The sequence below is a fragment of the Hypanus sabinus genome, chromosome 4 (genome assembly GCF_030144855.1).
Source record: "Hypanus sabinus isolate sHypSab1 chromosome 4, sHypSab1.hap1, whole genome shotgun sequence".
In the NCBI taxonomy this organism is placed as follows: domain Eukaryota; kingdom Metazoa; phylum Chordata; class Chondrichthyes; order Myliobatiformes; family Dasyatidae; genus Hypanus; species Hypanus sabinus.
The window spans coordinates 57,457,778-57,481,508 of record NC_082709.1 but is presented as its reverse complement, the minus strand read 5'-3'; the positions used below and the strand labels follow the sequence as shown (position 1 = coordinate 57,481,508).

Sequence of the window (23,731 nt, the reverse complement as noted above, 5' to 3'; positions counted from 1 at the left end):
GAGAAGTCACGCCATATGAGACACCGACCTTGTTCATTCTGGCGCAAAGCAATGCTCAACTCACAGCTAACTTCCAGCAGCTTGGCTGCGTGTCAGCTATAATGCATAAATCTATTTGCTTTCTGAATCATAACCAGCCAAACCAAGACACAACAAGCTTCTTGTTCTACCTCATTATAGATGATATAAACCAACATTCAGGACTATGCAACTAATTCAACTGGCAGTGCAGCAATTGGACTTGCTTTGAACATTCTTACATCAGTAGATAGTTGGAAAGAGGGACGAGAGGATGTAGGATTATGAACAATGCCTGTGGACCAATAATAGCAGCCTTTCACACAAGGCAGCACATTTATAAGTTGGCATGGGTTCAAATACCCATCAACCAGTTTACTAGAGTTTGAGAGATTTCACACCACTGTCTTCCACTCAATGAATTAGTCAATGCAGTCAAACAGCTCTAGCCATAAAGTCTCATGATATGAAATCAGAATTTTTTTCCAAACACATTAATTAAGAATTCAATGCCCTCAGCTTTTTAAAATTTAATTAAGCAAAGACAAATTTTGGCAACTAAAATGGGCTAGCATGTAAACAAAACCAATCCTCTATTGCTGCATTTTATTTTGACATTTGAAAATCTTCAACAAATTTAACTCAGACTACATTTAATCAGGAAACAGCTGTGGGAACTGGATACAACAAAGCCAAGAGGACCAGACAGCATTTAAAAACAAGAGAAAAATCTGCAGGTGCTGGAAATCCAAACAACCTACACAAAATGCTGCTGGGTTCCTCCAGTATTTTGTGTGTGTTGTTCAGACGACATTTAAGCTGTTTTGTTCTCCATTAATGCCTCGAACTAAATTATTAACAGCTACAACAATAGCAACTTCCCAACAAGGTGGAAAACTACCCTTGTTCTATCCTAATCACAAAAAACAGGACAAATTCAATTATCTTCCCATCAGCTTACTTTCAATTATAAAGTAATTTGATGCAAGGTGTCACTAACAGTAGTATCAATGATAACCGCCAATGATAATCTGCTTGCTCATTGATGCAGAGTTTGGATTTCAACATGATCATTTCTGTCTAGACCCACCTTGGCCCAAATATGGACAAAAGCACAGATTTCTGGAGTGAGATGATACTTTCAGAATCCAGCTTGATTGAAAGTGGCATTGAAGGGCCCTGGTACTGAAGTTAATCTATATCAAGAGGGTTTTAGTCCAGTGGTGAAGTCACATTCATACAAGCCCTTTCATCTACTCTTATTCGCTACAACCTGGCTATCAAAGTTTCCTTTACCAATTCCTGTCCTTTTGTACCATGCTTTTAATTTCTGATCTTCCCAAGCGTACACACTCAACCTCATAAATCATCCAAGATATCTTCTGTTTGAGAGAACTATGATAGAAATACAAGGTACTGTGGTCTATTCAATTCTTTGATTTTATATTGGTATGATACTTCGACAAGGACTGAAGAAAATAAAGAGACTTCAATTTTGACTGAAAGAAAACAGAAAATACTGGAGATACTCAGAAAAATCAGGCAGCTTCTGTGAAGAGAGCAACAATCTTAGCATTTCAGGTCAATAATTCCAGTATTTTCTATCCATATTTCGAATTAAACCATTTGCAGTTTTTTTTTGCTTTTCAATAAAAAGTGATCAAGCTTCAATATCTGCAAATTCCATCCCTATCTTGGCAAAAAGGCTGAAAAAAATAATCAACAGCTTCATTAAGGTATCAATACTGATGTTATTCTATTCTCAACATTTACACAGTGGATATGCCTTGACTACATCCCAGTACATACACCAATGCTGGCAATTTTGTGCTGTTAACAACAGCATCAGTGTAAGTCACAGAAAGCAAGTAAAATGCTCATAAGTGACTTGCACCTATAACTATTTCAAAACATGGAGCTTGTCGCCCGACCCAAATAAAGCAGCAGAGTCAACATTCTACCTGAATGCAAAGCACATCAAGAAAGAACTCGAGTTCCCATCTGCCCTCAAATCAACATCTAAATACACGGGGGACATCCCAAATGAGCCTCTTATATACTGTTCCATTCCGAAATGAAAGAACAAAGGGAAAAACATGGTCCAGAATTTTTCTGGTAAATCATGGGGAACTCAGCCAAATATTCCACATTGCGATACTCTGTTGCAGAAGACTTTTCTCTCCCACGGTTCTGCAGCTGACACACTAGCATCATAGATAAGCAGCTAAATGCCATGATGCAGTCTGATAGGGGGCCTTGAGCCCACTTTAATTGAGTGGCTAACTCTGCTGGCCAATATTTGCAAATTACTGCAATTCAAGATAGAAACGTTCTGAGCAACAGCAATCTTGCCATTCAAAAGACCAGATAAAATCACAAAAATATTTGAAACAAAAGAGCAGCCTACACCTGTGTTATAGGCATACACATTCTATCTAGACAAGAATAGTTCAACCAACAAATAGCCCATCACGAACCTTACTGTTGAAGAAAATGGGCAGACCTTAACAGAATCTAAACAGACCTTGGATTTTATGGCCACATGCTATACAAATCAAAGTTACTAAATATCCCAAAGGACAAAGTGCAACAATGGCTACAAGCCCTAAGTCATGGAACCTATCATATCAAACTGCTAATTAGAATCTGGTGCAAGAGGTATGTCATCTCTGTAACTAGTGACTGCATTTGCAGCCTGGATATCTCAGTGTAAGACTTTTCATGCCAAAGGATGAAAGATGATGTAAATTCTCACAAGATGTAAATTTCAAAGCCAGTTCATAGCTGTAACACTTTCAACCGAGTAGACCTCCACCAGATATAACATGATGCACCAAAAGAATGGTTAAATTATTTAACAAGAGTCCCGATGAAGGGTCTTGGCCTGAAACATTGACTGTTTATTCCTCTCCATAGATGCTGCCTGATCGGATGAATAACTCCAGCATTTTGTGTGTATTACTCTGGATTTACAGCATCTGAAGAATTTCAAGTTTATAACACGATTTCCAAACTCATTTTGATTCCACCCACAGTATGTTCAGTTTCAAAATTCCATCCTCAGTGTTCTTCACAGGAAACTCAGCATTAGCTCCACCCAGCACGTACACTTTATAATCAACATAGTTAACCAGCAAATTTCTGCCAATTCTCTCAAAAGATTGCCAGAGCTCCCTAAAATGATTTTATTCACAGAAATAAACGACTTCCTCATCCAGAATCCTGGCGCAAATCCCAGAAGCATAATACATTGCGTCAACTGGAACACTAGGGAAATACTTTAGCCAGGAATATTTTCACTTGTATATGGAGAAACAAGTTAATTTTCAAATGTAGATTTTAAGATCATTTATCTTTGTCCTGTCCTATCATGTGTTTCTGTTCTTTTCCATGCTCTAACAGCTGGAATTAATCAAAGGCTAACATCTAGCATGCTCACAGGTGTTGGATTCTTAAAAATTCTTTCGTTTACTGAACTAAAGTTGCAAGAGGCAAATTATACTGAATATATAGGAATTTGCTTCAAATAAAATGCAGTTAAAATTTTGAGCTAAACTATGCACAATTTCCAAAAATATGGGAAAATAGGACTACAAATAAAATGTATTATATACTTTGTGCAGTTGAATTATGCAACCTTCCCCCTCGATTTAATAACTAGAAGCAACCGATTCCTTCTCCCAATATTGCCCAGAATTTATGGAATGCAGTCAAAGCTGTACTTGATGTTCAGGATATGGCCTTCCCTTCATTGGAGTAACTAAATGCAGGTTGCTTTGCCGGATATCTGTGCTGAGTCTGTAGGAGTGACCCTGAGCCTCTGGTTACCTTGCCATTTTAACATCATCCACCTCTTCTGAGCTTCACTCCCTCCAGCAATAGCACACTGTGGTTGCAATGGTTACCATCAATAGATGAACTTCAGAAACTCCCCAAGGTTTTTCTGAATCAGAATCAAGATTATCGCCGGTATATGTCATGAAACTTGCTGTTTGGTGACAGCTGTACAGCACAAGGTATAAAAATTACTAAAAGTTACAGTAGATAACTAGAGCAAGAGACAACAGTAGTTCCAAATCCTGCTGTGTTACTCAACAAAATATGCAGTCAATATTTTATTATCCTTCATTCTGAAGGGAACAAACACAATGATTATTGTGAAATAAGAAGTAGTGGTGGGTAGATTTAAGGCTATTGAAAAACAAAAAATAAAACTTTTTCTTATTCTGTGCTATGAAGAATTTGATATCCATATTCCCCAATAACTAACCCTCAAGAGATTAACTTAGACCTTGTACCCTTGGGGGAGGTTATATACAAGCTTGAAAGGGGAATGGAGGCTTGGCAGTAATATGAAGAGGGAGGAAAACGAAGCAACTGTGTTAATATTCTACCTGAACAGAAAGCATATTGGGAAAGAACTAAAGGCCCTGTTTAACCTCCTGTCAACAGCTGAATATGTTAGGGGTGCTTCCCATATCTCTTGCAGTGTTCCCAGCCTAGAAATAAAGAAGAGGGAAACACTAGTATATCATGGAATACAGCTAAATATTCCACAATGCAATATTAACTCTTACACGCTTTGTTGCTGAATACTACTCTCTCGCATAGTCCTACAGCCGACATACAAAGTTCAAAGACGTGAACTTAAATGCATACCCAACTGACTCTGATAGGGAGCCTTGAGCCACTTATAACTAACTATGCAGGCCCATATCTACCATTCAGTGCAATTCTACATAGAAAAGATAATCACAAGCAAAGGAAATCTCACAATTCAAAAAGCAAAGATGGAGACATAAAACACTTTGAAACAAACCGGTTGCATCACAAAATAGCAGCTAACATCTGAACTGTGGCAAAAAAAACTTCAGTCCAGGTAAGAAGAGTAGAATTCATTCAATTCAGACAACAAATACCTCATCATTTACTCTTCAGTTAAAAAAAATTGACAGCCCTCAACAGAATTCATACAAGTCTTGACCATGGGCTAGCTACTGAACAAATGGAAGTTGCTAATTTGCTGTTTGTGGAACACATATGAACACATTTGGTACAATACCAAATTAATACTATACAATGTACAAAACAAAATTCCTTCAGTGAGCTACAAGATAAATTTTGCTGGTTTAGTCTCTTGAATATTGTTCAGGGAGAAATTCTTAAGCATCCAAATCTTCTTCCTTCAAGCAACAAAGGGGGAGAAAACAAATCCTGAGGCTCCTTAACTTCTTCCTGATGGCAGTTGTGGGAAGAGCATGACCTGGATGATGGACCTTGTGATTATACAGCAGCATGAACAAACAACACAGAAGTGCCATAACACAAGGGGATGCCATAATGTTAGTTTTAAAATAAAGATGCAGTGTGTGCATGTGCATTTAATGAGACAAATCTATGACAACTTCCAGATGCCATACAGTGCACATATTAGGTCACTCACAGTACACAGCATTCCAGGAAAAAAAGTCTCAAACTGTGTTCCGGAATCCTTTCAATTAATCTATCAAGCTAATTCATTCATTTTACACTTAAATCAAATGCTGCTTATATATAAAGGTCAAAAACACATGTAGAAACAAATTGACAAATGACTGCCAGCAAAACAACAGGCAATAAATCAAGTTTATTAACTTCACAAAGCTTTCCTGAAGACACTGCTGACGTGGTGGGCAACAAAATCAATATAGTTAAAACAGTAACAATACAGTAAGTCAAATTTCAGAAGGATTCAGAATTTAACTGAACCGAGGGCAGATGTATTTGCAGTATACTTATGAATTTGACAAGGATTCATATTATAATCTTAAAGCTTATGCTTTACTTCTCTCTGAGAGGACAACAATAAACAGAACATTATAAATTTCTGTTCATAAACGCTATACAGTGAAGGCTTTTAATTTCCTCAGAAGCAGTTTCTCCAGCTGCTTCATCTCTCAAATCCACTAACATAATAAAACACTTCCCACAGGAGCTGGTTAGCTCAACACCTTTATAATCAACCTTCACATGACAGCCTCAAAGTTCAAAAATGCCATTAGAACCAGGGAGGATATGATTGGATACAGCCTTCTTATAGGTAAAAGAAACTGGTAGTTCACTGAACAAGGGGTTATGATACTATATTGTGTTGGTATCCTAGATAACCAGAGAACACAAATTGAACCACAATGAGACAAACTAAATTCAGTCTTTTTTTAAAAACATAGAAAAAAGAAATAGTTAAGTTTTAGGAGAAGTGCCTTCAAGTGGCTTTGAACCTGCCAGATTGTCGTTACAAATCTACCTAATGTGCCAAATGCTGAGGAGGGTGGGGAGCGAGGAATATATGTACACAGCATGTTATTACGGAAAAAAAGATGGCATTTTAACAGCTCGGGCCTAAATGAGACTATTTTTCAAATGAATGTGGCTGACTCATGTGTGGTAGCTATTTCATTAAACTACCACATCAGAAAAAAGCAGCATGGCATCAGCTTGTCAATAAATTTGCTCTTGCCCTTGATATTGACATCCTGAGAAAAATTAAGAAAAAAAAAGACACTAACAACAGGAGACCATCAATCAAAACTACTATTTGCCAGATTTGTGAATGCAATGTCCTTTATACATATACCTTCGATCATTTGGAGGTGTTGACAGAAATGGTGCTCAACCTATTACATGAAACCAGAATGATGTCATAGTTCATAAAAATTATAAAAAGCTATTTTCAAAGCATTTCCTATGTGATGTTTGAGATTTCCAAACCTCATAGGAAAAAACTATGAAATAACCCAGTGTGGCAAGATTTTCAAATGTGATTTCTCACAACAGCAGTGCTTTCTGAATTCAAAACGAGCAGAAAGTTCCTTCAACAGAAAGTAGGAAGAAAGTTTTCCTTCCAGTTTTTAAAATACAGTTGGCCCTCCTTATCAGCGAGGGATTGGTTCCGGGACCCGTGGTGGATACCAAAAAATGCAGATGTTCAAGTCTCTTATTCAACCTTTATCAATGCGGTGGACCTTAGGACCCAGCGGAACCCCAAACCTTATTTAACCTGTCTCAGTGCAGTGGACATTAGGAACTGGCAGTGCAGGTGAAATGCCATCAGTCATTGGAAAAGCGTTAGGCTACAGTCGGTCAACGATCGGAACAATTTTAAAGGATAAAGTGAGAAAGGCCCTGCCCACATGAAAACTACAATTATTACTAGGCAACGCAGTGGTCTCAGCCCGAAATGTCAACATTGCTTCTCCCTATAGATGCTGCCTAGTCTGCTGTGATCTACCAGCATTTGAAAAAAAAATACATAATAGTTACAATATAAATGAGTTTACCAAGACATAAGCCATAAGATATATGTATGGACAAAGTAAATCTAAATATTTCATAATGTATAATATAAAAAAAACAGAAAAAAGAAAGAAAAAAAACAAAAAAAATTTATATAATGCAAAACTAACTAATCTAATCTAATAACTATAGCTAATAAGTAATATAAAAGAAAAAAAAACTATTATGTATTAACTATTATGTATTATGTATTAACTATTATGTAAAAAACTATTATTGTAACTATTATGTATTTTTTTTTCATATGTAATGGAATGTGTATGTTGGTAATTTCTTTATCAATATATCATCTGTATTCTGTCCATATTATTAATATTAATAAAAAGATTTAGAAAGAAAAGAAAGATCTACCAGCATTTTGTGTGTGCAGTGGTTTAATTATTGGGTTTTTAGGGTTTTGGGTTTTTGATCCTCCACATCAACCCAGCACAGATGGAGAGTGTGCTTGGGAGTGATCTCTAACTGGATCGAACTCTGGAACTTCCGTTCCCAAGCCCGGCGCTGAAACATACGTTTTTTAAATGTTTTATATGCATAGAAAGGTAAAATATATACTATATACTAAGACAAACGTTTGACTGACGCTAAATAACACTGGATGTACCTATTCCGACTTACTTAGTAAGAAAACTTACGGGTTTTTTTTCGATTCCTGATCTATGATAACCTATGCACATCCTCCTGTATACCTTAAATCATCTCTAGATTACTTATAATACCTAATACAATGTAAATGCCATGTAAAATAATTGTTATACTGCATTGTTTAGGGAATAATGACAAGAAAAAAAGTCTGTACATGCTTGAACAAGTGCTGGAAGAGCACTTCCGGGTTTTCTCGATTCGTGGTTGGTTGAATTCATGCATGCAGAACCCACGGATAAGGAGGGCCGACTGTAATTTGCCATACTCCATGTTGTGCAACAGGAACTGAAAATATTAAAGGAATACAACATTTGTTCATCTAAGCATTTGCTGAGTAATCCAGCTACTTTTATGAAGTGCAATTTAAAAGCTATTACAAGCAAATGATAAGTATTAAGTTTAAAAAAAACTTGTGGGGTGGGGACGAAGAGAGAGATGGGCAAATGTTGATGTTTCCATTCACCTGAAGTCCTCATCTGACTTGCTGGTTGCAAAGAACGGTCAGACTCACCTAAGGGATTAGTTACAATGCAGTTGTACTGTAGATCAATGGCTTTTAAAGTATGGCCAATAACACTCAGATGGGTCAGATCATCATGAAAAATTCAATCACCATCCCTACTGCTTTAATAATTGTGCATATATAGACCAGAACCTAATACTATTAGGTTGCTTGAGTGAATCATTTTATTAAAGTTAGTCAATTGGAAAGTTGAAAACACATTGCTGCAATGTTGCATCAGTAGTGACAGTAATGAATTTTGAGTGGTGGGACAAGTCTAATCAAGCACACTGCTTAGTCTTGGAGAGAGCTCAGCCTAGTCAAGCAAATAAGGAGTATGTCACATTTCTGACTTGCCTTTTGTAGATGGTGGAAAGTATTTGGACTGTCAGGGGGCAAGTCACTCACTGTAGGATAACCAATGTCTAGTCTGTCCATGTAACCACAGTATCTGTGTATCCGATTTTGTAAAGTTTCTGGTCAATGGTGACAGCAAATTGTTCCTGATGGACAACTCAGTGATGGCAAGGCCACAGACTGCCTTTTTGGTGGTAAATATCTTACTCCCAAATGTGAGCCCATTCTTTTGCACATTTACTCTTCATATCAAAAATCATTTAAAGAACATTATTTAATCTTTACTGCTCAGGAAATAGATACAGGTATTCTAGCTCTCTTGTAGCTCTGAATTAACTTTTACAGGAACAACTAAAGTGTAACAGAACATTCCCTGGAGCTATTTTCCCATAATAGAAAATAAGGTGGTGCCAACATTACATCTTAAAGTTTCAACTCAAATGAAAGTACATGCATTTTGGGTGCCAGGCCAGAATAGGAAAATATTTTGAAGAATGGTAAACTTTATTGTGACTTTAACATTACAAAAATATCACAAAACATTTTACAAAATTTTTAAAATTTAATACTAAGTCACAAAAAGTGTGCATACAGTACCTTTCACAACCACAGAACATCCAAAAGTGCATTACAGCCTCAAAACGACTTGGGAATTACAATTACTGTAGTATTGTAGGAAACACTAATTAGAGTCCACCAATAAATACAAATCTGTCAACAGTTAAGGTCTTTAGTTACAGGTTGAGTGATAAATATTGGTTCACTTATTGGAGGTAGCAATCAGAATATCACTCACATATGTTGGGAAATATGTCAGAATCAGATTTATTATCACCAGCATGTCGTGAAATTTGTTACCTTAACAGCAGCAGTACAATGTAATACATAACATAAAAAGGAAAAAAGTATCCGTTATAGTAAGTATATGTATATTAAATACTTGGATTAAAAATAGTGCAAAATTGAAATTATATATTATAAAAGTGAGGTAGTGTTCATGGGTTCAACGTTCATTTAGGAATCATATGGTAGAGAGGAAGAAGCTGTTCCTGAAAGATGTTGTTTTACGGCAGCAGCACATTACAACACTCTGCATGGTACATCTGTAAAAATCTGTGACATACCAAGTGTCTTTGGTGACATATCAATTCTCCTCATACTAATAAAATATAGTTTGTGTCATGACTTTTTTGTAATTGCATCAGTATGTTGGGCCCAGGATAGATCCTCCGAGATGTTGACACCAAGGAACTTGAAACTGTTCTCCCTTTCCACTGCTGAACTCTTGATGAGGACTGGTGTATGATCTCTTGACTTGCCTTTCCTGATCCATAATCAATTCCTTGGTCTTATTGATGTTGAATGCAAAGTTGTTCCTGTGATACTATTTAACCAACTGACCTATGTTGTTCCTGTATACCTCCTCCTCATCATCTGAAATTCTGCCAACAATCACTGTGACATCAACAAATTTAATGCCTTTTCAGCTTGCCTAGCCATAAAGTTGTAAGTATAGAGAAAATAGAGCAGTGGGTTAAGCATGCATCCTTGAGATGTGCCAGTATTGACAGCCAGTGTAGAGTAGATGTTATTTCCAACCTGCACATACTGTGGTCTCCTGGTGAGGAAGTCAAGGATCCAGTTGCCAAGGGAGGCACAGAGGCCCAGATTTTGGAGTTTGCTGACTGGAAATTAGGATATATGATTGTATTGAATGCTGAGCTGTAATGAATAAACAGCAGCCTGACACAAGTATTACTAATGTCCAGGTGAGCCAAGGCTGAACGGAGAACCAGTGAGATTGCATTCGCTGTAGACCTATTGTGGCGATAGGCAAATTGCAATGGTCCGGGTTCTTGTTTAGGTAGGAGTTGATTCTGGCCATGACCAACCTCTCAAAACACTTCATCACAGTAGATGTGAGAGCAACTGGGTGAAAGTCATTGAGGTAGCTTTCCCTGCACTTCTTGGGCCACTGGTATGTTTATCACACTTTTGACACAAGCGCAAACCACCAACCGCAGCAGTAAGATTGGTTGGCACAGGTTTTCAGAGCCCTACCGGGCTGAGAGCTATCAGGCCCTGACTGCTTACGAGGAGTCACCCTCTTAAAAGATGTTCTGACAACGGCCGAGACAGAGATTACACAGTCATCAGCTGCTGCAGGGATTCGCACAGGTGTATCTGGGAGTGAAGCATCACTTTGTATGAAGTACTGGCCTGCAAACTCTGCTAGAGCTGACATACATCCTATTGCATCTCTAACCTCAATCAGAATTGCTGTTGCGCTCTTAAGATAGCCTTTCATAGGTCATGCATGGATTTCATGTGTAGTTCTGGATCACCAGTCTTGAATGCCACAGATCTAGCCCTTAGCAGTCTATGAATCTCCTGGATCATCCATGGCTTTTGGTTTGGGTATGTCCAGTATGTTCTCAAAGGCACACACTTATCCACACACGTTTTGATGATGTTGGTGACACAGTGACATATTCATTCAGACTCAAAGGTGAATACCTGAATATTGTCCAATCCACCAACTCAAAGCATTCCTGTAAGCACCCTCCATCTCTCTTGTCCATACCCTCTTGGTCCTCACCACTGTTGCTACTGTCTTTAGTCTCTGCCTATACACTGGGTGTAGAAGTACAGTGTCATGATCGGACTTTTAAAAGTGCGGACATAGGATGACACAGTAAGCCTTCCTGATGGTGGTATAACAATAGTTAAGTGTGTTGGCTCCTCTGGTTCTACAGATGATAGGCTGGTGGTGGTTATTCAGACACTTAAAGCTGGCTTGGTTGAATTCTCCTGCAACGATAGGAAAGGCATCAGGGTGCAGAGTTCTGTGCCTGCTGATTAATTTACTCAGCTCCTTCAGTGCCTGCCTGGTGATGTCCTGAGGCTAACACCGCTAACAGGAAGATAGCGGAAAGCTCCGTCGGCAGATAAAATCGACATTTGACCATTAGATGCTCCACGGTGGACAAGCAGGATTAAGACAGAACCACCAAGTTTGTACACCATGAAGAGTTAATCAAAAACCATATTCCAGCTCCTCTGCCTTTAAAACTGAGTTGTCCTGTATTTGCAGAGAATGGTGAAGCAAATGGGGTGCAATACCACGTTCAACACTCCCTGCTGTTCCTCTAATACAGCAATCATGTTCTGAGGTCTTCAATCTTATTGTCCAGAGATTCTGGAGTGGAAGTCAATGGTCTCTATGTTTCAAACATACCTGTTGACCAGTGTGGCGTTCCCTCTTCCCATTTTCTTAAAGAAGAATGGCACCCAAATCTGCCATCTGAGGTTTGTTGATTTTGAGTATCAACAGGTTAATAAAAAAACCTTAAAATGATGTTGCTTTCTGACATATCCATATCTGTGACTGGATTTCAACTATACTGATTAGTACAGAGGAATATTTGATGATTCCCATTGTGCTGGAACAGTCAATTTCATTATTGTGGAGGTGGAAATTGGTAGTCTTAACGATAGTGTGAATTTGTAGTCCAAAGTTCACTTTGATGACAAACAGACATCAAGGTGTCAACGAGATTGATTCAAGACTGATTTATATTAATTCAGCACATTTACTTTAAATAATCCTGTTCTGAACAGGATGAGGATATGAGGAGGATGTGAGTGAGACTGTTGCTTCTAAGCTCATAGGAATTTCCAGAGAAAATGTGACCTCCTAGTATGACGCTTTCTTAATTTTAGCCATTACTCATAGCATTTAGTGAATAATCTTATTGGTTTCCTGTTTATTCAGTTAAGAACAAGACTTGGTTGTACTAATTCTACTCTCTTTCATTTCCACAGTATTCAGGATATCCAGTGGCATAAGCCTGCCATCCATCAAGTTTCATATTCATCATTTATTTATTACTGAATCAAGGGGTAGGGAGGGAGCACTTAAGAAACTCCACTCTTTCAAAGTTGACATCTAAAATGAATGAAGAAAAACAAGCAAATACTGTATATACAAACTATAATTACATTCAGAGATTTTACACATTGCTGTTGGGGTCACAGAGCAATAGTCTCATAGGGAACTTCCACCATATTTTTCAACAGAATCATTATAAAACACCAGAACATAGAAAAAAGTCACAAGTTTATCAAGCATATTCAATGGATAAGTAACCATACAATTAAAACATAGTTGAAATTTTCAAATATACACAGATAAATGCAATGGAGGTCATCACTTCGGTTTGAAAGGAAGACACAATTAATTTTAAATAGTGCCATATTAGAAGGTGTTAGTGCTTAGAGGGACCTGGTGAAAGTTAGCCAATAAAATTAACAAACAGTTAGAAAAGCAAATGGTACATTAGCCTTCATAGCAGGAGAATTGAGTGCAAACTGAAAGACTTTTTGCTCCAGTGACATGAGCACAGGTGAGACCAGATCCTGGATAACTATATATAGGTCTGATCTCCCTATCAAAGGGGGGATAAATCATGCGGAAGAGAGAGTACATTGCTTCACTCCATTGATTCCTGGAACAGTAAGTTTGTTATATGAGAGATGGAGTAAACTGGGCCCATAACTTTGAGTTCAGAAGAATAGGAAGTGATAGCAGTAAAATGTACAAAGTTCTAAAGAGGCTTACCTGGGTAGATGAGGAGATGATGTTTCCCCTTGCTAAGGTGTCCAGAATGATGGGTCACATAGTCAAGAAGTGAGCTATTTAGGAAACAGCTAATAAAAATTTTTTCTCTGGGCAGAATTGGATATCTGAAACTACTGCAGGCATGAGCAATCAAATGACTTATCCTCCCTTCTACATTTCATGTTTTTACAATTACTTTAAAATTTGTTACTTCTGGACTCTTCTTGCCTTTGAGATACAAATGGTTGCTGGAGTGAATTATAAGATTGCCTATAGGAGCCGACTTGTGATCCGCATAACTTCAAACAAATCCATGAAAGCTGAGGTCCTGAATCAGATCTTATAACACACTTGAGGGAACTAAGAACTTAAAGCTTTTTAAAATATTTAAATTCACACATTCTTGCTAACAAAGAAATCCATTTTTGCCAAGTATTTTGATGTTAAAACCATCAACCCATTAACCTTCAATCACTAACATAGTAGTTATATTTAATACACTGCGCACCAGCTTCAAACCAAACTTTAAAGAACTCTACAAGCTCCCTCCCCCAATGTTTTCTATTCAGTTCTAACAGAATAAAAAGCACTGCATTCCATATTACCCTAGGACAAAGCACACAATCATCTGCAAGAGTGAATCTATAATGGCTCACTTAAAAACCTCACAATAATCAACACATCCTACTTCTACCACTTCCCTATACACAAGTGGCAAGTTAATCTGTAACAGAACATACTTAGGAGGGGTAATAGTATCCAGAGCAAACTCTCGTGATCAGAGGAAGAATGTACAGAATCTACACAAACAACACTGGAGATTAAGGTTCAATTTAGGTCACTGGAACAATGAGACAGCAGTTCTACTGGCCTGAATTACCTTTCAAAACTTCTGCAACAGATAAGCTTAGTCACATTGTAGTAGCTGTTCTGAAGAGTTCTAACCGCTCCTGGTAATACTGGACCAGGAATGATAAGCCAAGAGCTACCACAACAATCAATGCTTGCTGAATTACTAGAGTAGACAGATCTTTTTTTTAAAAAAAGAAAGTTTTCATGCAGCTGCTACAGCTGGTTGTGAGAGACTAACATAAAATTCATTTTCCCTCATCTTCCTTCTGATCATCAATTTAACCATTTTAAATACCTCTAACAGACTTGATCTACTTCCAGGAAAGCACATACAGCTTCTCTAGTCAATACACGTAATTAAACACTCCATCCCTGGAATTAGTCTGGTAAATCTCTTTTGCATTTTCCAAGCCTACACATCTTTCCACTTTACAACTATTGGAAACCCAGGATGATGTATTTTTTTTTTCTAAAAACCACTTTCTCAGTTGTCCTAGCTACTTTCAATAAACTATTTCCATATACTAACTGATCTATTCCTGAACTTTTACAACTACACCTTCTAGTTGATATAATTTTCCTACCCAAATTTAACATCTAATATTTGTCAGATCATCATTCTTGTCACCTATCCCATTATTCCATAAGCTTGTCTGTATCTCCTTGTGCTCAGTTTTTTTCCCCCAGTCTACAATAGCTTCAGGAAAACTGAATCAGCAAATTTAGAAACTGCGCCTTGTACACCAATGTGCAGATCAGCTACATTCAAAAGCAGTGGTTTTATTGATGACCACGAAGGAACTCCACTGTACACATCCCACTAATCTATAAAAATATCATCACTGTGTTCTGTAATTTTCTTCAATGCTATTACAGCTCATTTTAAGAGCAGCTAGTGTGTCTTGAACCTCTAGATGCTGCCTAGTGTCAGCAAAGGAAGAGCCCTTTGCTGGGTCTTAGAAAGATCTCTTCTTTGGCTGAGACACAACAGCATCTAATGTAAGCATCAACACACACTTTACCTCCACAAGTACATTTTCTTTTTTTTACATGATTGGCTCTAGCAGAATGTATCTTGCTTTCTTTGTGTTTCTTGCTCATCTTTACTCTTGGCCTCTCTTTTGAAGCTTCTCATAACGTTAATATGTTTTATTCATTTGATTTTCGGTTATCCAGGCAGCTCTATTTTACATTTTCTCTCATATAAACACACATTAGACCACTTGCTGCAAAAAAAATGAATTCTAGCCCCTCCTCAAACATAATGGAGATCACAGTACTGCCAAAAGACAATATTATTTTTAAGTACTAATTAATTTCTGAGGATTATTTCAGTATTACAAGTAGTGATCTGTTATGTTTAAATGTCCTTTGTTCATAATGTGAATGCTGCGCAAAAAAAATCACATAGCTTATTTCATTTCAACCAGATGGCAGAAATGCAAATCAAATGGAAGAAATATTTAAAGGAAATGGCTGTAAATGTTAGGTTTGAAAAATTTGATAGCTAGTTAATACAAATCAGATGAACAGAAGAGTGAATGTGATTTAGTCAATGTTTTAGACAAATTCATGGTTTTGGAGAGCAAAGAAAATGATGAATTAATCAAATAGAGTAATAAAAAGACAGATGGAGGGTTTCAGCAGCAGAAACACAGCACAGAAAGCAGAATGTTTGTATTGAAAGGGACAGGTAAATTGGGGCTAACACTGCACTTAAGCTGGTAAAGTCTGAAACAGTGATTAGAAAGAGAAGTAGCGTCATTGTATGAAAATTTTGGCTGGGACTAAAGTAAACATTTTCAGTACAGGTGCTTCCCCCCCTCCTTACAAAGGTAGAGTATTCCTATGAAACCTTTCTTAAGCCAAATAAAGCGAAGAACCATTAACTTATATGGGAAACATTTTGGTAAAAGCAAAATTCCTCTTTGTAATGCGAAAACAGGTTACTAACTTAGGTCTTTTGTGAAAGCAAAGAGGCGTGAAGCGAACATTCGTAAAGCGGGGGACACCTGTATTCCTAGAATGCAACTTATCATATAACTTATAATTTTTTTTAAATGCAGGCTGACAATGTTGGTGGAGATCAAAACAGAATGGAGGCACGGAGCTGGCAGGTGTGCCAACTGACAATATCATCAGTGCAAAACCGAGAACAGACCCATCTGCAACTTCCAAAACCACCGTGGTGTGGGAAGACATCAGTGTTGAAGGTTAAGTGATTTATCATTTAGAAAGCTTTATGAAGTGGATCAGAGCCTGTTGCATTGCTTTTGTGATGTATTATCACTGAATTAGATTTTAATGCAACAGCCACATTTTCAGATGATACCAAATACTTACATAGAGCAAAACAGGGTTTTATCATGGGCTAGTGAATGAAAAGCAGTACTGGTACCATACAGTCTAAGGAACTAAAATTCATCTGTTGATCATTAATATTCAAATGCATTGCCACTTGAGTCCCTGTCCATCTATCTTTGTTCAGCTAACAACAACATAAATGGAGCAACACAAGCCAAATTAGAAATTGGATATTCTGTGCCATGTGATTTGGATCCTGATGTAGTTACAGTGAAATTAAGAAGGGCCACTGGTTTAAAACAAAACAATTGAAGGATTCAAGAGACATTGAAACATTTTTCCAGCCACAGGAAAGGGGGGGGGGGTGGTGCCTGGAACATGTGGCTGAAAAAGTTGGAGGTGGCCAATGCATTGTTTTCTATAAAGATCTTACACAGATGAACACTTGAAGCATTGTAGAAAAGTATCAAGATCAAGAACACAGCAATTTGCACCTGAAATGGGTGCAACAATGTAAAAACTGTTCAAGTTAAATAAAAGAGCCTTTCAACCCAGAGTTCCCCATGGTACAAAATACACTGCCAGTATATTGAGGTTTGCCAACCTTAAATGTTAACTTTATTTCCAATCCAAAGATGCCAACTGACATGCTTAGGTTTCCATGTGCATTTTTTCCCCCAGATTTCCAGTGTCTGCAGTTTTATTCTGCTGTGCCTTGATGTTGCTACTCTTTTAAGCAAATGCAGCTTTCAGTTATGTCTCTCATTTACTGTGTGGAGGCGATTAGCTACTGGAACACAAAGAGCAATGACAACTAGATGCTTTAAGAATTTGTCACTTGTATGGTCTGCAGCAACCCCCATTAGAGAATAATCATCTCAAGAGGGGTGAGATACTGCAGATTCTAAAATCCGCAACAATCTGCTGGAGTTACCCAGTGTGCTGAGCAGCTGTGAAGTGAAAGGAGTTGATGATGTTACTGGTCAAGACCCTGAATCAGGACTCCTGCATAAGAATCTTGCATCATATTCATCTCTGACTGCACAACTTTCTTTCCTCAGATACCAAGAAATCCTAGTCAAAGCAGATGTCACATAACATGACATAATTTTTCATACCCCTTTCTTATTTTTGTAATTATTACATTTGATATTGTGCATTTTAATGAGTATATATTCACATTGTCACAAGTTAGACTTCATGACAAAAGAATAAACCATCCTTATTAAAGAGAGATTCAACTCATTTCCTTATTTTGGAATTTTTGATAGAACTCCTAGAAAATTAGAGCATTCCACTTCTCCTCTGCCATTCTAGAATTAGGTTACTGGAACCCAAGAACAAGAATTAGTAATTCTTTCAACAAAAAAGAATGGCACACGTCACATAGGTGAAAGAAAAATGGAGGGCTATGTGGGAGGAAAGGATTAGTTTGATCTTAGAGCAGGTTAAAGGGTCACCAAAGGGTCTGTACTGTTCTGTGTTCCAAGATTAAAGAAATTATTATGCAAAGTAAATGCGTAAACTATTAAGCACACTCCTCCATACAATAATCTAAACCACAAAGTATCAGAACTTAACCCTCCCATAGTTACAACTTCTAACCCTAGTATTTGAACAGCTAATTTACTGGAGAACCAGCAACACTTTTTTAAACTGACAGAAATCTGTTCTCACCAAATACAAGATCTCCTTTACAAATAGATGCTCTATAGTGATAAAAATCTGGCAAAGAGAAAAGTTACTTTTTAAATTCAACACTGAATACAAACAGTTATGCCTTCATCTCTCTAAGATTTTTTATTAGAGATTCCATACCTGCAATTAGGAACTTTTTAGCAAACATGCACTTCAACAGCCCACAACTGCAGCAAGCGCCAACAAAAGCAGCAGACAACACGTCACTTCCCACAAAAAAATTATAGACTAAACCTTGTTGAACAGTTTTGATAAATGAGAACTTTATACAGAGAAGAGAAAAACAAACACATCTATAAAAAAGATAAAAATAATTAATGCTAGTTAGAAGTCATATGATGTCATAAGACTGCAAACAAGCTTTGTTCAGTGGTTACCAAATGCCAGAGTATTATACTTTCAGGTAGCCAAATGCAGTAATAGGTTTCAAAGGTACATTTAGTGTCAGAGAAATGTATACAATATACATCCTGAAATGCTTTTTCTTGACAACCATCGACAAAAAACAGGAGTGTTCCTAAAGAATGAATGACAGTTAAATGTTAGAACCCCAAAGTCCCCCCAACTCCCCTCCCTTCTGTGCTTAAGCGGCAGCAAGCAACAATCCCCCATACCCCACAAGCAAAAAAAAATCAGCACCCACCACTGAACAGTCAAGCGTGAACAAAGCAACAGCAAAGACACAGACTTGCAGTACCCCAAAGACTGCTCATTCACCTGGTATGTGGTATGTGATAACATACCACATACATTATTAGAGAGACAGAGGTGTCTCCGTTTCATAGTCAGAGGGGAGAGATAAACTCGCAGATTTACGATGTTAATAGGAAGTATTTTCTGTGACATCTATCCAATTTTGATTTCAATTTTTTGATTATTAAGGAATTTCTTTAAACAATGGGCAAGATTTTGCAACTTCAATAGTAGTAATGAGGCAGAAATCACCATTATACCAGGAGACATCCAATGATGCTTTTCTCTTCTGCAGTTCACAAGCAGTTAACCACAAAAATCTGTTAACATGCATGATTCGTGATTCTGTACAGAAAGCAATTCTGAAACCTACTCCTGCATAATCTTTAAAAATCACTGATATGACAACTTCAGGTACTTATAAATTACTTTTACTTATGTCCCATGTAGTGCAAATGAATAATTACCATTTAACAAGATCCCAAGATTTCATAAAAATTGTGGATTTCAATTGTCAATTTTGAAAATCTCTTCTGAAATAATTGTTACAATAAATTGAAATAACATCCCCTTGAGTGTCACACAACCTTTTAAGCTATTAGATAACTGAAATGATAATTAAAATTTCTGTCTTTTGTTTGAAGATAATGAATTGTTACACACAATTAACTTGCTCTGCAAACTTCAAAACATCATCATTGAATACCAGAGCTACGATAAACTTTTATGACACATTCACTCAAAAAGCCTACCAATTTTCCAATGGAAGTATTAACAATTAAATTGAATAAACAAAAATGTAAACCCAAATTTGATTAGTTACAAAGAAAAAATGACCAAAGAGCAATAAAAATTATGGAACAAATCCTGAAATTGGCTCTGCCAGCACTCATATGTACTCAGAGTTCATGAGCCCAGAGCAACATTTCACAAGTGGATTTTTATAACTTTAATCTAAAGAAAAACACAAAAAAAATCCTGCAGCATTCATTCTAAAGAACAGCCTTTAAACTATTAGAGGCTGACATGACAGTAAAAATCCTATAAGATTCTGAGTTCTCATGTTGAGCCCCTTCAGCAATTCTAGCCTCCATTAGTGCTAATATTGCACAAATTTACTGCAGTCCTTCCAGGTGAGGTAAAAATTCTCACACATCCCTTCCAACCCTGTTTATTGCTTTTGATGTTCTCTGTGTGGCCTCCTCTATATTGTTGAGGAAAGTGAAAACTAGGCCACAGATTTACCAAGCTCGACAGTGCTCCATCCATCATAGCCTTTAGCAGCTCCCAACTGCTAGCCATTTCAATTCCCCTTCCCAACAAGATGACAACAGCCTGTCTTGTCCCTGGACTCCTCTACCATAACAATGAGGTTCAAAGCAAACAAGAGGAACAGTGACTAATATATTACATCTAGGTAGTCTATAACCTTATGGTATGAATAATGAATTCTCCACTTTCAGGTAATCTGCCCCATCTGTCCCTTTTCTCTCTCCCCCACCAAAAAATCCATTTCCTCCTACATCCATCCAACATAACAAACCCCACCTCCTGTTGCTTACCCCTCCTCTACCAATGCCATCTACCCATAATCCACACACTCCTCCCACTGGGTCCCCTCCACCTTTCCTATCAGATTCCATCAATCTTGCTTTTGCTGCTTTCATCTCCCTCCTTCCAGCGACTGTCACTGTTACTATTCCTCCCTCCTCTATCTACCTATCACAACTTCTCATCTGCATCCACCTATCGCTTGGTCGCTCTTGCTGCATCCTTTCCTCATTATACTGGCTATCTCTCCTTTATCTTTTTGTCCAGATTAAGAGACTCAAACTGAAGTGTTGACTGTTTATTTCCCTCCACACAAACACTGCCTGACCTTTTGAGTTCCTCCAGCAGTTTCTTTTCTACTACTTTGATTTCTGGAATAAAAGCATCATCCGAGAACAGTGCTTTCAATATGCACACTTGAAGGAAACCACCTATAAGGATGGTTAATTGACAAGAGTTAATCTGCTGCAATAATTGATCACATGCAGAATTGTTTGCAGAAGCTGTCGATGGCTGTTAAAAACTGTGAAATAGACACAACTACAGGATAAACCAATCCAGCATGAAATATGGGAAAACATTCCTTCAGCTTCACAGGTCAGACAGCATCTGACAGCATTTCAGATCTAAGACCCTTCATCAGAACTGAAGAGATAAACAAGCTATTTTTCAGTAGGATAGGTAAGTGAGCATGGGTGGAACAAAAGAAATATCTCTAATAGGGTAAGTCCAAGTTGAGTAACGGGCACATTTACAGACTTGTTAAGCCTTGAACTGCACTAAGGTGGGCTGACCAAGTGCACCTCATATCTCACAGGAAGCCAGGGAAGAAATCGCAGAGGACCTTGAGGAAATATTTGCTCCTTCATTAGCCACTGACAAAGTTCTAGAAGACAGGAGGGTAGCTAATGTTGCTGGAAGACAGGAAGGCAGCAAGAAGGGTAGCAAAAACAGGCCAGGGAACTACAGGCCAGCAAGCCTGACTTCAGTTGTAGGAAAGTTATCATCACTTGGGATAGTAAAGCCTAATCAGTAATAGTCAGCATAGTTGTGTGCATTGGAGGACATGTTTAATAAATCTTTTGGAATATTTTCTGAAGATGTAACTCAGGGAAAAGTTGAAGGTAGGACAGTGTATTTTGTCTATATGGACTTTATAAGACCATTTACAAGTCAAGAAGAGAAGGTCAGGATGCATAGGATTCAGAGGAAGCTAGTGAGGTATATTCAGAGTTAAGCTCAATGATAGAAAACTATGATGGTTGGAGGCTGATTCTCTGACTAGTGGGGTGCCCCAGGGTAGAGTTGGGACCTCTGTTATTCATTAGCAAGTTTGCTGGTGATAGTAAATTAGGAGGCCTTGTTGGTAATGAAGCAGATTACAGTGAATTGTAAAGGGATCTTCATCAGTTAGGAATACAGGTTGAGAAGTGGCAAATGGATTTCCACTTACATAAGTGAATGGTGATGCATGCTAGACAGTCAAATCAGCACAGTACTTGCACATTGAATAGTAGGGCACTGGTGAGTGGTGTGGAACAGAAGAACTTGGGAATACAAGTGCACAATTCACTGAAAGTAACCAGAGATAAGACAGGGTTGAAAAGGTGATTAGTATTCATCAGTCAGGGCATTGAGTTTTAGAGTAGGAACATTATGTTGCAATTATTCAAGTTATTGTTATAAAAATGAATGGTATAAGGTGAACCGTGATAATCTTCTCTCCCCCACCCCACCACCACCAGAGTTAGGGAGTTTACAGCTAGAGGCAGCACAAAGTAAAAAAAAACTTAGACCAAGAAGCAAGCTCATCACACAAAGAATAGTGATTAGTTAGAATGTGCTGCCAAAGTCTCAAGCCTTTGTGGGGTTTAATTATAATAGTGCAGGAAGAAGAGAAGAAGAAAGCCCTTAACTTCAAGTAGAATCACTGGGATGCCGTCATGATGGCAGTTTTTTAGCAGGCTCTCTTATTTTTACGAGGCCAAGTTGCTAGCTCGACACTCAATCCAGCACAGATGGAAAGCGTGCAAGGGGGCCGGCTAGATTCGAACTAGGGAGCCTTCGCTCCGAAGTCCGGTGCTGATGCCACTATGCCACCAGCTGGCTAATAGTACAGGAAGCCTCAGACAGAAAGATCAAAGTGAGTGTAGGATGGGGAATTAAGGTGGCAGGCAACAGAAGTTCATAGTCATTCCAGCAGACTGGATGTAGGCACTCTACAAAATGATTACTCAATCTAGTTTGGTTTCTCTAATGTAATCGTACACCATAATGGGAATACCTTTTTTTTTCTCCAACTGAAAACTAACTACTTCTTGTCTAGAGATATAGCCTGACTTGCTGACTGTTTCCAAAACTTTCTGCTTTTATTTCAGATTTCCAGCATCTACAGTTTTTAAGTTTTTATTCTCTTGGTTTCTGAAAGCAACAGTGATAAATTGGGAAGTTAGTTGGCTTTACTAACACTTAAAGCTTCACAGGCTTAATTAGGCACTCTGGTTGTTACAAGAAAAGGAACAAGGGGTACACACTACGACATCTCCAATCACAAATAAGAGATAATCTGCAGATGCTGGAAATCCGAGCAACACACACAAAAAGCTGGTGGAACTCAACAGGCCAGACAGCATCTATGAAAAAAAAGTACAGGTCCCGCCGAAGGGTTTCAGCCCAAAATATCGACTGTACTTTTTTCCACAGATGCTGCCTGGCCTGCTGAGTTCCTCCAGTATTTTGTGTGTGTTGCTATGACATCTCTGATGTTATCTAGGGTCCCAACAATGAGCAGAAGGGATGGGTGATGATGGCAGAAGGCATGGTTAGATAATGAGATTTGATTATAAAGACCCACATAGGGACCGAGGTCTTCAATCTGTCGGGAGCAATCAATTCTACACACCCCTGTTCCTGAATGGCTCAGAACTAATGCTATACAATTTGTTGAGAAAATGGAAGTGATGACCTCATGACTTGTGTTCTCAAAGGTAGCATACTGTGTGAGTTGAATTTGTACCTTGTCTTTGCAATTAAGAGTTTGAATAATGTCAAGTACATCCGTGATCTTCTGTCAGTGCTGTTTCAAAAATAAGTGTGAATTTAGAACAACATGAGATAAAGAGAAATGAGAGGCAATTACTGAGGCAAAGGACCAT

At 37.9% G+C, this 23,731-nt stretch overlaps 1 protein-coding gene across 6 annotated transcripts in view; it reads right to left on the bottom strand.

Annotated features, from left to right (window-relative positions):
* LOC132392788 (ras-associated and pleckstrin homology domains-containing protein 1-like) overlaps positions 1 to 23,731 on the bottom strand; it is a 194,990-nt gene that overhangs the window by 137,600 nt on the left and 33,659 nt on the right. Inside the window, exon 1 of one of the 6 annotated variants that reach the window (XM_059967140.1) lies at positions 13,479 to 14,344. The exons of the other annotated variants lie outside the window; for them this stretch is intronic. The gene's annotated coding sequence lies outside the window, so the exon portion shown is untranslated. Of the gene's footprint in view, positions 1 to 13,478; positions 14,345 to 23,731 lie in introns of those variants that run through there. 6 annotated transcript variants of the gene reach the window in all.